Source organism: Colossoma macropomum, unplaced genomic scaffold, assembly GCF_904425465.1.
Source record: "Colossoma macropomum unplaced genomic scaffold, Colossoma_macropomum, whole genome shotgun sequence".
NCBI classification, from domain to species: Eukaryota; Metazoa; Chordata; class Actinopteri; order Characiformes; family Serrasalmidae; genus Colossoma; species Colossoma macropomum.
The window spans coordinates 15,492,098-15,505,573 of record NW_023494785.1 but is presented as its reverse complement, the minus strand read 5'-3'; the positions used below and the strand labels follow the sequence as shown (position 1 = coordinate 15,505,573).

The 13,476-nt window shown below is 38.8% G+C and overlaps 1 protein-coding gene across 9 annotated transcripts in view; it reads left to right on the top strand.

Annotated features, from left to right (window-relative positions):
• Positions 1 to 9,762: 9,762 nt before the first annotated feature.
• Positions 9,763 to 13,476, top strand: part of mef2d (myocyte enhancer factor 2d) — a 67,601-nt gene continuing 63,887 nt past the window's right edge. For 6 of the 9 annotated variants that reach the window (XM_036584068.1, XM_036584100.1, XM_036584090.1 and 3 more), the window contains exon 1: positions 9,763 to 10,851. The gene's annotated coding sequence lies outside the window, so the exon portion shown is untranslated. The remainder of the gene's footprint in view (positions 10,852 to 13,476) is intronic. The other 3 variants (XM_036584116.1, XM_036584107.1, XM_036584060.1) reach the window with 2 other exon arrangements.

Genomic DNA, 13,476 nt, shown 5'->3' with positions numbered 1-13,476 from the left:
TTTGGGTTACTTTTTTTATTTCTTTCTTGTCCAAAACAGCATGTAAAACAGAAAAATAAAGTATATAAAAATTTCAGAATTAGTCACTATTTTGTATTGTGTTTTATGTTGTTGCACAATTTAGTAACTTTAGTAACTTCTTCATACTTCTGATGATTGTTATGTATTTATAGGAGTGTAAATAAATAAATAGATAAATAAATAAATACATAAATAAGAAAGACTTTGTTGTAGCCATTACAGCATATTGTCCCTTTTTTCAGACCTAAAAGCTCCAGAAAGGTTAAATTTCACCGCCGGTCTTTCAAAACGCAACAAAACGGAGTTTTTAAAAGTTCGTTTTATGAAGATAATACAGTAGATCCTCACATCGCTCTGGTCTTCTCCACAAACAGATGGCCAGGGGAAATGAGTAGAAACAAAGGCTACAGACACATACAAACTTATTTGATCTGTGCTTGTTTTATGGAGATTTGTGTGGGCTATCATTACGGTCACTGATTTAAACAAATTATCCATATGCAATTAGCTGAGTGTGTGCCAGCTCCACCACTAACACCAGGCTTTCAGTAGAGAGAGTGAATTAATGACCGCAGACAGGGACAGCGCACAGAGTTAGGAGAACACCGTATAACCTCTACAGAGAGCTTTAGATTCAATACCTATCACATGCAAATTTGATGGGCACTACATTTATTTATTCATTCATTTATTTATTTTTTAATTTTTTAATTATTTGTGCTTTTAAACGTCGATTTTTCCTAAAATTTCAGATTCGTGTGTCCATAATTTATTTTCTAACACTGTAACAATAATAAAAAATAAAATACATTTAAATTTTGTCTCTTTGGTAGAATAATTAAATAGATGTAATGTAGCCCTGCTAAACAGACGAAACTGAGTTCAGTAATTACACACTGGGCCTCCAGCAGAGAGTCTGCAGTTCATTTGCTCCGGCGCTCCGGATCAAGCTTCATGGAGCTCAAGCTGTCTAAGCTAAATGTAAAGATGACGACATCTTCCTAAAGGAGCCTATATAAACATACAACCGCGTATTTTCATCATCTATCCCACGGTGCAAATTACAATGCTGCATAATTAATATGCGCATAAATTAAGACCGGGAGAGTTTTGTGGATTCCGAGCACAGGCGGCGCTTCTGAGGAGAAAAAAGGGGCTCTCTGTTGGAGCGGTAACAAGCTGACTGTTCACACGCTAAATTTGGAGGGGGCTGGGGGCAAAATGCCCTTCACATGCTGCTAATGCACAATACAGCGAGCCATATCAGTGCTGGAGAACAGAGTAAATCAAACAGTGAAAAACCCATCACTACCTACAACGCATGCATGGGAAAAACCGTGACGACGTTCCAGTCGCGTAAAACACACAAATGCAACGTGTTATATCAACACAATTCCTGTCTTTCAGTTTGGCAGAAAGTGTGTTGATGTAACGCGTTTTCTCATGTACAACTGACTGATGCATTTTTATCATATACATTCAAAGCACCATTTCTTTCAGTGGTGTACTCAGGCTGAGTGTGAGAATCTTTCTCTCATTAACAGAGGAAAGAGACTGGGGACTTTTCTGGTCTGTTACTATAAACTGTCTTTTAGACACTGAATGTCTACAGGAAATCAATCCCCCCCCACCACACACACACACACACACACACACACACACTGCCATAGTATATCAAATCTCGTGTCTGAACCATCGACTGCTATAATTGTTTTCATCATCCAATTAAAACACCACGTTGGCTTGGATCGCGCATACTCAGTTAACCGAGTAAAGCTGGATGATTCCTCAGTGGTTTTATTAAACCAGCTTAATGCCAAACGGTGAGCAAACCCCCTTCTAGAATGTACTTCATACGTGTCTGCCCACACGAGAGCGCGCTCGCTACTCCCAAGCCAATTACTGAACTTTTGGCGCCACCAAGTGGCTACTCAGTAGACCTGCACCTCAGTAAGTGAGTGATGTAAATCAGTCTTTACAGTTCTTTTCTCAAAGCAGGATCTCTCAGTTAGCCAGATGGCGTGAGCCCAAAGTCTACTTTCTCTAATAGGAGGTGAATAATGGACAATCCTCACTTTGAGCTGAAAGGAATAGTTTTAGTGAAACATCATTTATAGGCTACACATTTGCCCCGAATTTGCCCCAAATGCAGTCGATCAGCCAAGGCACGTTTAATGTTTTAAGTTCTTTCTTTAGTTCTTTAGTTTGATACTGGAGCTAAATGGCTGGAATAATGGAAGTCTATGTCACCCAAAGAGATTTTGCATTCCAACAACTACTACGAATGCAAACTCGATAAGTGCTTTTATGTACAGATTAAAACAGAATTGTTTAGGATAGCATATAACAAGTATATTGGGGATAACTGCCATTATGCAGTTACATAATTTACGGTATTTTATCTTTCCAATATTGCACTCGTTATCCAGTGTAATGCACTTTGAGATTTTGCCACTAATGTGAAAAGTGCTGTATAAATAAAGACCGTGATTATTATTATTGTATTATTATTATTATTATTATTATTATTATTATAGCAAATCGAAGAATTCCTGCCTTGTGAAATAGAGCCCCCTGCTGGACTCTCCATGCACTGTCTGACCATTGTCACTTCACTAATCCTCAAAAATATATATATAGTATTGGAGTACTGCTACAGTTAAAGTCACAGTTAAGGTTACGGTTAAGGCCACAATTACTCTTACAGTTAGTGTTACAGTGTTATATAACAGTAATCCACAGATGAGGTAGAATACAGTTGCAGTAATGTTTCCAGAGTAACAAATAAAGTACCCAATGCAGTACTGCTGTAAAATACAGCATTGTGCAAAAGAGCATAATCAATGCAGAATAAGCAGTAATAAAGTCCAGTGCAGATGATGTACAATGATAAAACAGTAGATAAGTCCAGTATAGCAGAGAAATGACTAAAATGTCTTAGAGCTGAAAGGGAACCTGTGGTCTGTATGATCATTTCGCCTTGAAGAGCATTTGTGTGCAGAACATAGTCAGACAGTAACAGCTCAGTGCAGGAAGTCATATTTTTATTCGTCATATGAACTGAGCAGGGGTGGGGGGGGGTTGACTGTGGTTATTTTTTTTAACATCATTTAATACTTCATACTTCAATTTTTACTATGTTGATCCAAAATATATGTTGATCCAAAATGTATTAAAATAAAGTGAGGGCAGCCATGTCCTAGCACAGAGCTGTTACAACCAAATATTTTAAACGCAAAGGTTTTTTTTTAATTAATTAATTAATTTACTTATATATATATTTATTCATTCATTCATTCATTCATTCATTTATATATGTATGTATGTTTGTATGTTTGTATGTATGTATGTGTGTATGTATGTACGTATGTATTTTCCGTCTGATAATTATAATATTAAGATAACGGTTATGACTCAAAATGCCACCAGAGGGCAACATAAGCTACCTGTTCCCACTACAGATAGCAGGGCGCTGTCAGAGTCACGGCTCTGGATTTGCCACCACACTGCAGCGTCTTGGCACATTAGATCCTGACTTCCATGCTAGACTGTAATTAGAGACAGAGCTATATAATGAACCAGGACAGAAACACATAAACCAGTTTACAGTGCTTACAGTACCAGTGGTGGATTAGTTTATTTCTCAGCTTTACGAGTGTTTTACTCTTTACTCTGATTTATTATTAGTAGTAGTAGTAGAAGTAGTAGTAGTAGTAGCCTTTTATTCATTTCATCTGGGGTATTAGTGCTCATTTCAGCATAGTTAAATTATGTAGCATTCAACAGAACTTAATTGAATAGTGTTAATAAGTTTATTGATTTAATTCAACATTGGTAGGTTACTAGCTTACTATCTGCTTTATTTTTTCAATTGGCAGTAGATGCTTTATGTATTTTTATGTACATTACATATATATCTACATATATATTTGTACATAGAAGTGCAGTGCGCAGTCTGGCAGAGGTGTAGCCAAGGGGTGGCCAGAGGTGGAATGAAGCACACCCTTCTGGACACCGCAGTTATGGAAAGTGAAACACTTAGTCATCATTAATAAAGCATAAATTATGCTTTTTGGTGAAATTATGTCATCAGGGTAGTTATCAATCAGTTATGAGAGTCTGATGATGCTGCATTTAATAATTAGTGTGTCTTGCTGTGACTGGCTAATTTACTCAGCAAACAGTTGAGTAAATGTGCACTGGATCCCTTTAGCCATGCTGCTCTGTGAGCTACTTTATGAAGCAGGCTATTTGATGAAAAGATGCGTTAACTACCAAAAATTTGTTGCCATTTATCATGCTAACTAATTTCTTTGTACTGTTGAATAAAGCTTGTGTTGTAGGTTACCTTATACAGTGCTGTCTGCCTAGCTTTCTAATCATTAGATAGATAGATAGATAGACAGACAGACAGACAGACAGACAGACAGACAGATAGATAGATAGATAGATAGATAGATAGATAGATAGATAGATACTTTATTTATCCCGGAGGAAATTTAGCAATTATGCATAACCTGTAGTGAATGCACCTTAAATTACCAACTTTTATGGCCTGCCTACATGAAATTGTTCTTAATTTTAACATTGTGCAATAAAACAGTGATTCATTCAATTTACTTGGTTCAAATGTGTCATTTCCTCATGAATGACTAAAATGTGTTACATCATGACAGTTTTGTCTTTTAGTTTACTTTCAGTAATGGTTGTACTGATGTAATATTTTGTTAACATGGAAATGATGAACACATTTACAACACTATTTTCATGCAGTATGTAGTTTGGCATTGTATTTCTCACATAAGCAAGGCCTTCCCTGAAAAAGACATCACCTGGACGGCAGCATAAGTTGCTCAAAAACCTGTATATATCATTCAGCATTAATGATGCCTTCACAGATGTTAAAGTCACCCATGCCATGTGCACTAATGCACCCCCATACCATTATGGATGCTGGCTTTTGAACTGTGTGCTGATAACAAGCCAGATGATGCCTCTCTTCTTTAGCCCGGAGGACGCAGCATCCATGATTTCCAAAAATCATTTCAAATTTTGATTTGTCAGACCACAGGAAACTTTTCCACTTTGCCCAGAGAAGGCAGCAACGTTTCTGGATCCTGTTTATTTATGGTTTCTTTATTGCATGGTAGAATTTCAACTTGCGTTTGTGGATGCAGTGATGAAGTGTGTTCAAAGACAATGGTTTTTACTGCAGAATCATGTCTATTTTTGACGCAGAGCTGCATGATCAGAGCTAGCCAATATTGGCGTCCAAACTTTTTCAAAAAGGTGTTGTACTTATACATAGAAAAAAAATGGTATGTCATTTTAATACTGTATTTACATTATTTATTTATTATTGTTATTATTATTATTATTATTATTATGTTATTATTATTAATATTTTATTTATTATTATTTATTTTTCTTAGCAGTCTGCCAACCAAATAAAATTCCTGGGTCTTACCTGACCACCCCATTCTTAAAGTTCTATCTACGCCCCTGCAGTGTGAAACGCTGTGCAGATATCTGTAGTGCATTGTTACAGGCCTCAAGTTGTAGGGGAATCAAGAGGGGTAGTGAGTGATAAGTAGGAATGCCATAGTTTGATAGAGCTGTATGCACTGAGTAGTTTACTATGAACAGTTATAAAGTAGATTACATAGAGCACTGAAAAGGAAACCTTTCAAAAGCCAGCGGTTTCTAATGGTAAACTTGTGTGACTGGGGTCAGATCATGACACTGTTATTATCTAGCTTTAGCGCAAACATCACATTGCATCCAGTTCTCCATGCTTTGCTTACAAATGTTTGTTTGTATGTGAAACACATTAAATTTTAACAACTTGTTTAATCTTTATCAAGAGAGATGGCAGCACCATTAGGACAGTCAGCAGCCAATTTACTCACCCTAATGAGAAATGAATGCTATGTCATTTGCTTGTATTTGGAAATCTATTGATTCTGATGAAGCATCATGAGAAATATAATCCCCACACTTTTACTGTGAAATCAAAGAAAGTCTGACTGTGTATCATATGTGAAGGACAAAGGCAGTAAATCTGTTGCTGAGATGTTACAAATTATTATTTGATTCATTAAAAGAGAATAATTAGCTTATATTTTAAATGCAGGCCGTGCTCCATAAATATCCCATAGCAGAACTGATATCTGAGCTTTATTTTGCATGTTCTGGCCACATTGTTCAAGTCATCATCTATACTGTAATCCGAAAATATCCATTAACATCCTTTATAATTTGTGAATTCAGCTACTTTCATGTGCACCCGTTGCTGATACAAGAAAAGCAGTGCCAATAGAATGGGATGGGTCACCATGTCCAATACCAAGGGTTTGCCACAGAGATAAAAAGCTCCCCAGCCCTGGATGGTGGAGCAGTGGAACTGTGTTCTCTGGAGTGATGGAGCATCAGTGAATACTGTTGGGGTGAGTTAGAGTGGAGTTTGTGATCCAGAACTAATCATCTAACATCAGCACCTGACCTCACTAATGTTCTTATTGCTAAATGCAATCAAGTCCTCACATCAATGTTCCAGTATCTACCGTAAAGCCCTCACAGAAGAGTAGAGGCTGTTACTGCAGCAGAAGGGAAACAAACTCCCTATTAATACCTTTGATTCCAGGAAGGTTATATGAGCAAGTGTTTATAAATCTTTGGACATATAGTGTATCTGAAATTTATTTTGTTTGCTCTGGCCTCAAATTTATCTGTTTCTATCCATCATCTAGCAATCATCCATGTCTTTCAACAAGAAAAAGACAGGAGGCACCACATCCAAAACTTGTAATATTCTCATTAACAGGACACAAAGTAGCTCGTTTGTTTACCAAAACATCTCACTGATAAGACGCCAAAGTAAATGTAAAGGATTTGTAACGTGCGTAAACCTGAACCTATCATTTTTCTTTAAAGTGGTAGTTCAGGCTAACATTAAGTAGGAGCAGTTGAAAGTAATTTCATTAACATGTGACTCCTTTGTTCAGCGCTGTCTCTCATTGAATTCCATCTATGGTCTTGATTGCTGTACTTACAGACGCTGATTGTGGGGGTACAGCTGATGGAGGCGGGAAGGTTTGTTGGCTTTGTTTCCATAGATATGGGATGTTGCTAGGCAGCAGACGGGATGCTATGGAAGCCAAGTGAAGCAGAGCAGCGGGTCACTGCAGAGAAGAGAATCTGCACCCACACACCTTTCATCTGGACTAAAACACTCAGGAGAAAGAGAGAAGAGAGATGCAGAGTGAGAGACAGGTAGACTGAATGAAGCACCGTATATGTTCGAATATGTATGGCAGAAAATAATGACAATTATTAATGAGGGAACAAAACAAGCTAGACAGAGAGAGAGAGAGAGAGAGAGAGAGAGAGAGAGAGAGAGAGAGAGAGAGTTGTTATTATACAGCTGACTAAAACAAAAGCATGCGACTCAATAAGTATGACAAGAAATAATGACAATTATTAATGAGGGAACAAAACAAGTTAGACAGAGAGAGAGAGAGAGAGAGAGAGAGAGAGAGAGAGAGAGAGAGAGAGAACTATATCTATAATGTATGATGTTGGTAATTATATGTAATAATGTTATAATACAACTGATTAAATTAAAAACGTGCCTCAGTATGAATTACAATTCATAATGAGAGAAAAAATAGGTTAAGAAAAAGAAGAGAGAATGAAAGAGAGAGACAGAGAAAAGAGTGCTATTATTGTTGTAATCTAAAATTATTTTATATTTTTTTCACTGCAGTAATTCATGTGACTATGATGTATTAACAACTATAAAGTAATACAAGTGAAAATAATACTTGACAGAAAAAAAACACAATAATTACAATAATTAATAATGAGAATATGTAAGCTTGGGGAGGCGGGAACAGAGAACGAGAAAAAAGAGATATTCTAATTATAATATGTACATTTTCAAAACACGTTATATATGTATTAATAATAATGTCAAAATATATTACTATAAAGTAATACCGGTGATTAAAATAACAGCTTGTTCCAGGTTCCTCAACATGCACAACAGAAAATAATGATAATTGATAATGAGAAAATGCAAGCTTGACAGAGAGAGAGAAAGACAGAGATGGAGATCGAGAGAGAGAGAGAGAGAGAGAGAGAGAGAGATGGAATTGTTATAATACGGCTAAAAGAAGAGCAATCACGGAGGTACTGCAGAGTCTGACCCATTTTCATTCTCTGAGGAGCAGATCTGGAGCAGATGTTCTAGCACACACAGAGTGTCAGGCTGGAGGCTCATGGTAGCCCATCACACTGCAGTCACATAACCTCAAATCTGGGTCGAACCAAAATCAAACCAGTGCCTGTGACACTTCTCTGCACTGAGCAGAACAGTAAAGAAAACCGTTGGTGTAGTGTAGTGGTTAACACCTCTGCCTTCTACGCTGTAGGCTGGGGTTCAATCCCAGGCTGGGTAAGCACCCTACACTACACCAAAAAGAGTCCTTGGGCAAAACTCCCAACACTACCTTTGCCTACCTGCATAAAATGATCAAATTGTAAGTTGCTCTGGATAAGAGCATCTTCCAAATGCCTTAAATGTAAATGTAAGGAAAACTAAAACACAGTGTGAATCTATGTTCTGGCTCAGTGTAAACAGTTGGTACTTTACTTATCTGTGCTCACATGTTTTGAAAGTGGAAGGGTCTGCATTTAAATGTGTTTTATCTTTATTCCCAATATTGTGTGAGACTGTAAAATAAGGATAGGTAATACATCTACTGTAACAGTGTACCGTGATATTGCTTTTTAGTTAAAGCAAAAGTTCAGTCAAATTAATGAGCACTATAACCATGATATAAAGCCAATGGCATGCCAGGCTTGTAAGGCATTCGTTTAGCTTAGAGTAGCAGTACTCAGAGGGCATGGTATTATTATGAATGCAAACTTCAATAACACCTGGTACGATGATACTTTGCTATATTTGCAAAATATCATGCTAGTGAATTTTTTCGATATTGTCCAACTCTATTGTAATAGTGTTTTTATTATTTACTTATTTTTGAGGATGTTTTGAGGATGTTCCTTCTCTTGAAAAACTATACATAATGTACTTAAAACACATGCGCCACTTTTGTCTTACCACATCTCTTAAACACAAAAAGCAAATGACCCAAATGTATAGGTTAGCCCTTCTGAAGCTGGGGGTTAGTCATTATTATCTCATATACCTTGCCCCCGCTTTACATTTCATGTTTATTTTCATCTGCAGAGGAGTTATTGTGGCCGGATGCTGTCCAGCACACTGCCTGCTTTTAGGAAGTGAGTGATTTGAGAGAGGGCAACAGGGAGCCCATCTGCTTGCATTAAATCTCTTCCACAAAACCCCCAGTACATAAGCTCCTTACATAAAGAATAAAACAGAGAGTAATCTCTTTCTCTCCCTCTCTCCTGTCCACTCTGTCCTCCACCTCCTTGATTACCCTAATTCATTTTCTTCTTTTCAAAAGTCATGGCCTGTAACTGACTGTGTTCTATAGCACAGCATTGTCTGAGATGTGATGTCAGTGTGTGGTTTGAGCCTAAGCTGTACTTTGAAAGGTACATGGAATGTATAAAATCATGGGACATTTTCTTTGAAAGCTTTCTGCTGAACGTGGTATTTGGAATATGGTACTGCAGCTTTAAATGCCACTTCAACGACCACTTGGCTCAGACTGTGACGTAGCCAGCTACAGTTGTGTGGGGGGGAAAATATGGCGCAAAAGAAATCACATAATTTGTCCGGCAGCCTGTACTGTAACTTCTGTCCCATTTATACGCGTGTTAATGTGGAAAGGTACACGAAATTAGTCTTTCTGATTAGGACAATCGCGTAAATATCTGCGTAAATTCATCGCTCGCCTCAACGCTGGTAACTCGTGTGTTTTAATTTTTCGACCGCATCACTTCCTTTCGCTCTGTAAACACCGTATCCCTCCACAGCAACGAGATAGTGCCTTACGTCATTTTCCTTCAGCATGCCCACGTTTGTTTTCTTTATGGCTCGCGCTAGTAACTTTGAAATATTAAGGAGAAAATATCATTAAAATATCAAACAAGCGAATTTCATATTTAAGTATCGGATTCACATCAGGACAAAGAATACTTTACAGTCCACAGTTTATTCTGTCTCTCTCGCTCTCTTTCCTTTAAATCAGCTAACTTCGTAAATCGACTCCACCAGCGTCTCTGAGCATATTATTTTTGGGGGGAGGGTTTGCTGCGTTTTATGCCGTTACGGGTTGTTCCGTTGTCGGGTATATTTACGATGTTCACCAAACAGAAACCACATGTCACATAATCGACGCAAACGGGCATTACAGTATACATAACCGTGTGGACAATAATTGTTGAAACTGCGTGAAGTTTGAGCTTGTCTTCTTTTACAAACACACAGGCGGATGAATACAGGTAGCTAAAGCTCCAGCATGATCTCTCAAGTCCTTCCTATTTCACCTTAAGCCCTCGCCTACCGACTTCGCCTTTGCAAGTAAGCGGACCGATTATTTGGACGTGATTGGTTGAGGGCGATTAAAGTCCGCCTCCTATTGGCTATTCGTATGTCAATCATATAGCAACGCCAATCATGGTAGATAGGACACCTTGTACACTGTATCATTTGGCTGAGCAAAGCTAGCTAAACAATTATCTGGAGCACCAAGGGGAAGGAGTTTAGTAATTGGTGCTAACTTCGGCTGTACTCGTTTTGTCGACGTTTTGGTTGTGTTTTTTTTGTCTTACGAGTGTATCCAGGTCGTGGGAAACCTCATCGCTGCCTTACAGATGTGGATACAGTAGCTACTCTGGGTGAGTGTCTCCAGCTAACCAGGCAGTAGGCGCTAGCCTGCTATACAGATAGATTAGCTTCCTTTGCTAGCTCCGCTTATATTTCTGAGGATAACGTTTGCTTGCCGCCGGCTACTTTTCGTTTTATATATTTAACGAAGCCACCCGGATGTGTCCTATCACTGCAAATGATTTCTCCTGTGTTCTGCTGGAATGGATATCACCCCAAAATGGAGGACTAGCTAGCTAGCTGGCTGGCTAACGTATCTCGCTCTGTGTCGGCATCGCATCGGTTTTCTTTCATGTTGCCTGCTGCTGTCAAGGGTACTTGGCCGAGTGTTCAAAGACAGCAGCGGCAGCTAGTTCACAACAAACCGTTGATAATTTGTCGACGGATAATTGTAAACTGTGCGAGATAGATAGTCTCCGTCGTTTGAAGGTTTGAAGCCAAGACGCAGGCTGTGTTGCGGCAGGCGGACAGTCGAATGTCAGATTTGGTCGTCGCTGTACAGACCTGTCAACACGATTTGGCTGCAGTCCCCACCCCCCCTAAATTTGTTCATCATCCCACTGTTCACTCACTTCTGAAGCGAACTGTACTTTTATGTTCGCCGATTATGCTTTTCTTTGTTACAGAAACGAGTGACAGATCACTCTTATTTCAGCCGATAGCATTTTTTAAAGAGCTGCTGTCAAATTCACACCAGCTATCCAAGCGAAGGCAACGGAGATGTTAAGCTTGGTTGAGGCAACTGGCAGGACACCTTTTAACAAATCTATGCCAAAAGTTGGTGGTGCCTACGCAGTGCTGTCACACCAGCACTCTATCAGTGTTATGCAACACAATGTGTTTTTTTCTTCATGGCTTCAAGTTCTGAAGAGCTTACTTTAAAAAAACTTAAGGATCACCTTGGGTGAACCTCTTCCCGTTATAAAGTCTAATGCAGACTAATACACCGAGTCTTACTGTTTTCACTTGTGAGTTGTGAAATGCTGAGGGCCCTCTATGGTTGCTCTCACTGCCTCATATCTGCTTTTCTGTTATTATTAACTTGCTTGACCCATTTCACCCCCCCTCTCCATGGTTTGTCTTGTCTAAGGTGGTAAGTTAACACAACTTTGACCCAGATGTCTTTTTATCTGTTAATTCATTTATTTATGAAGATCCATTCTTGGAATGGCCTCAATTTTCCGGCTCTCCCATCCAAGGCATGCTCATTATGAGACAAGCTCCTCAGTCATGCAGTCAGGTAATGTGTGTCGTGATTCGCAGCAGGGTGTCACATGGCGGAAGCTTTGTCCCTAGAGCCGCAATCCAGTTACTGGCACCCACCTGGGGTGCTGAAGAGAGATATAGATCAGACTCCGATCCAGTGCTCTCAGCTGCCTACAAGATTGTCTTTGATGTTTTTGGCTGTTTTTTTGGTGTCCATAAAGGTCAGCAGTAACAGTGCCTGACCCTTTTGAGGATAAGCAGTGCTTGTTAATGGTATGTCTGGGAGTTTGATGCTGTTAAGATTGATCATAGCATCACCAGGAGAACACATTGAAATGTCTCAGTACTTTGCTCTGTGTTTTTGCCAGTGTTGGTCTACAGTACGCAGACCTTAAAAGCTATGAATGTTGGCATGTAGCCTAGGCAGGAAGACATCACGCAAGAGTGCTTGATTTACCAAAACATCAGTGATTCATTGCTGACAAAACCTGGCAAACAGCTGGTGTTAATGCTGTTTCAGTTATTAGCCTTTCCTAAATTACATTCCTTCTTATCCTGTCTATGCTTTGTCACGACATACTGGCTGAAGGCATTCTGGCTCCACTTTTAGTCCTTACACGTACACTGTTGTTAGTGTAGAACATGCTTTTCCCAAACCTAGCTTTTTGTGACAAGTATTGCATTTGCAAGGCCAGATTAAGGCTACAATGGCTAGTCCACACAGAGAAATGTTCGATAGTCATCTCTGAATCGCCTCTGACGCTTGTTTATTTGTCTGTGTAAGAGGACCTCTGCTCTCTTTAAAAGCAGGAAGTGAAATCGTTTCTTCTAATGTGGATAAGTTTTTGCCATACTGTTTTGTTCCAATTAGACAAAAAAAGTTTTTGGTTATATATGATGTGACACAAATGTAGTTTTAAGCCTCTGCTATTTGTGTAGTAATGTTTTTGAGATGACAAATATATAGCATCACAGTACAAGACATTGTAATGGCTGTACAAAAAGCTGCCTGTATGTCATAGTGAACATTTTAGGACATCCTCAGAACAGTGTTTCAGACATCAGAAAGCAGCTCCAGGTCTTGGGAAAATCACTTTAATAAAACTGTGTCTCAGCTCTCGTACATCAGGTGAAACATGCTGTTTCAAACAGCCTCAGACGGAGTGGCTTCAGAGGAGAAGGCATCAGGATAAGCTAAGCGGCTTCGAATGGCAAAGTTCATGTGATATTCACAATTCCATTCTTTCTTACTAGATTAAGTATAATTTCATGGCCAAATAAAAGCTCAAAATAAATTACAATCATAACTTTGCCTTTTATTATGTTCTTTTATTTCACAAAGTCTAAGCTTCAACTCGCACGCAGAGCAAACTCACTGTGATCGCTCCTGCATCTGCTTCAGTGCAAGGTGCAATCTCAAAATTACCAGA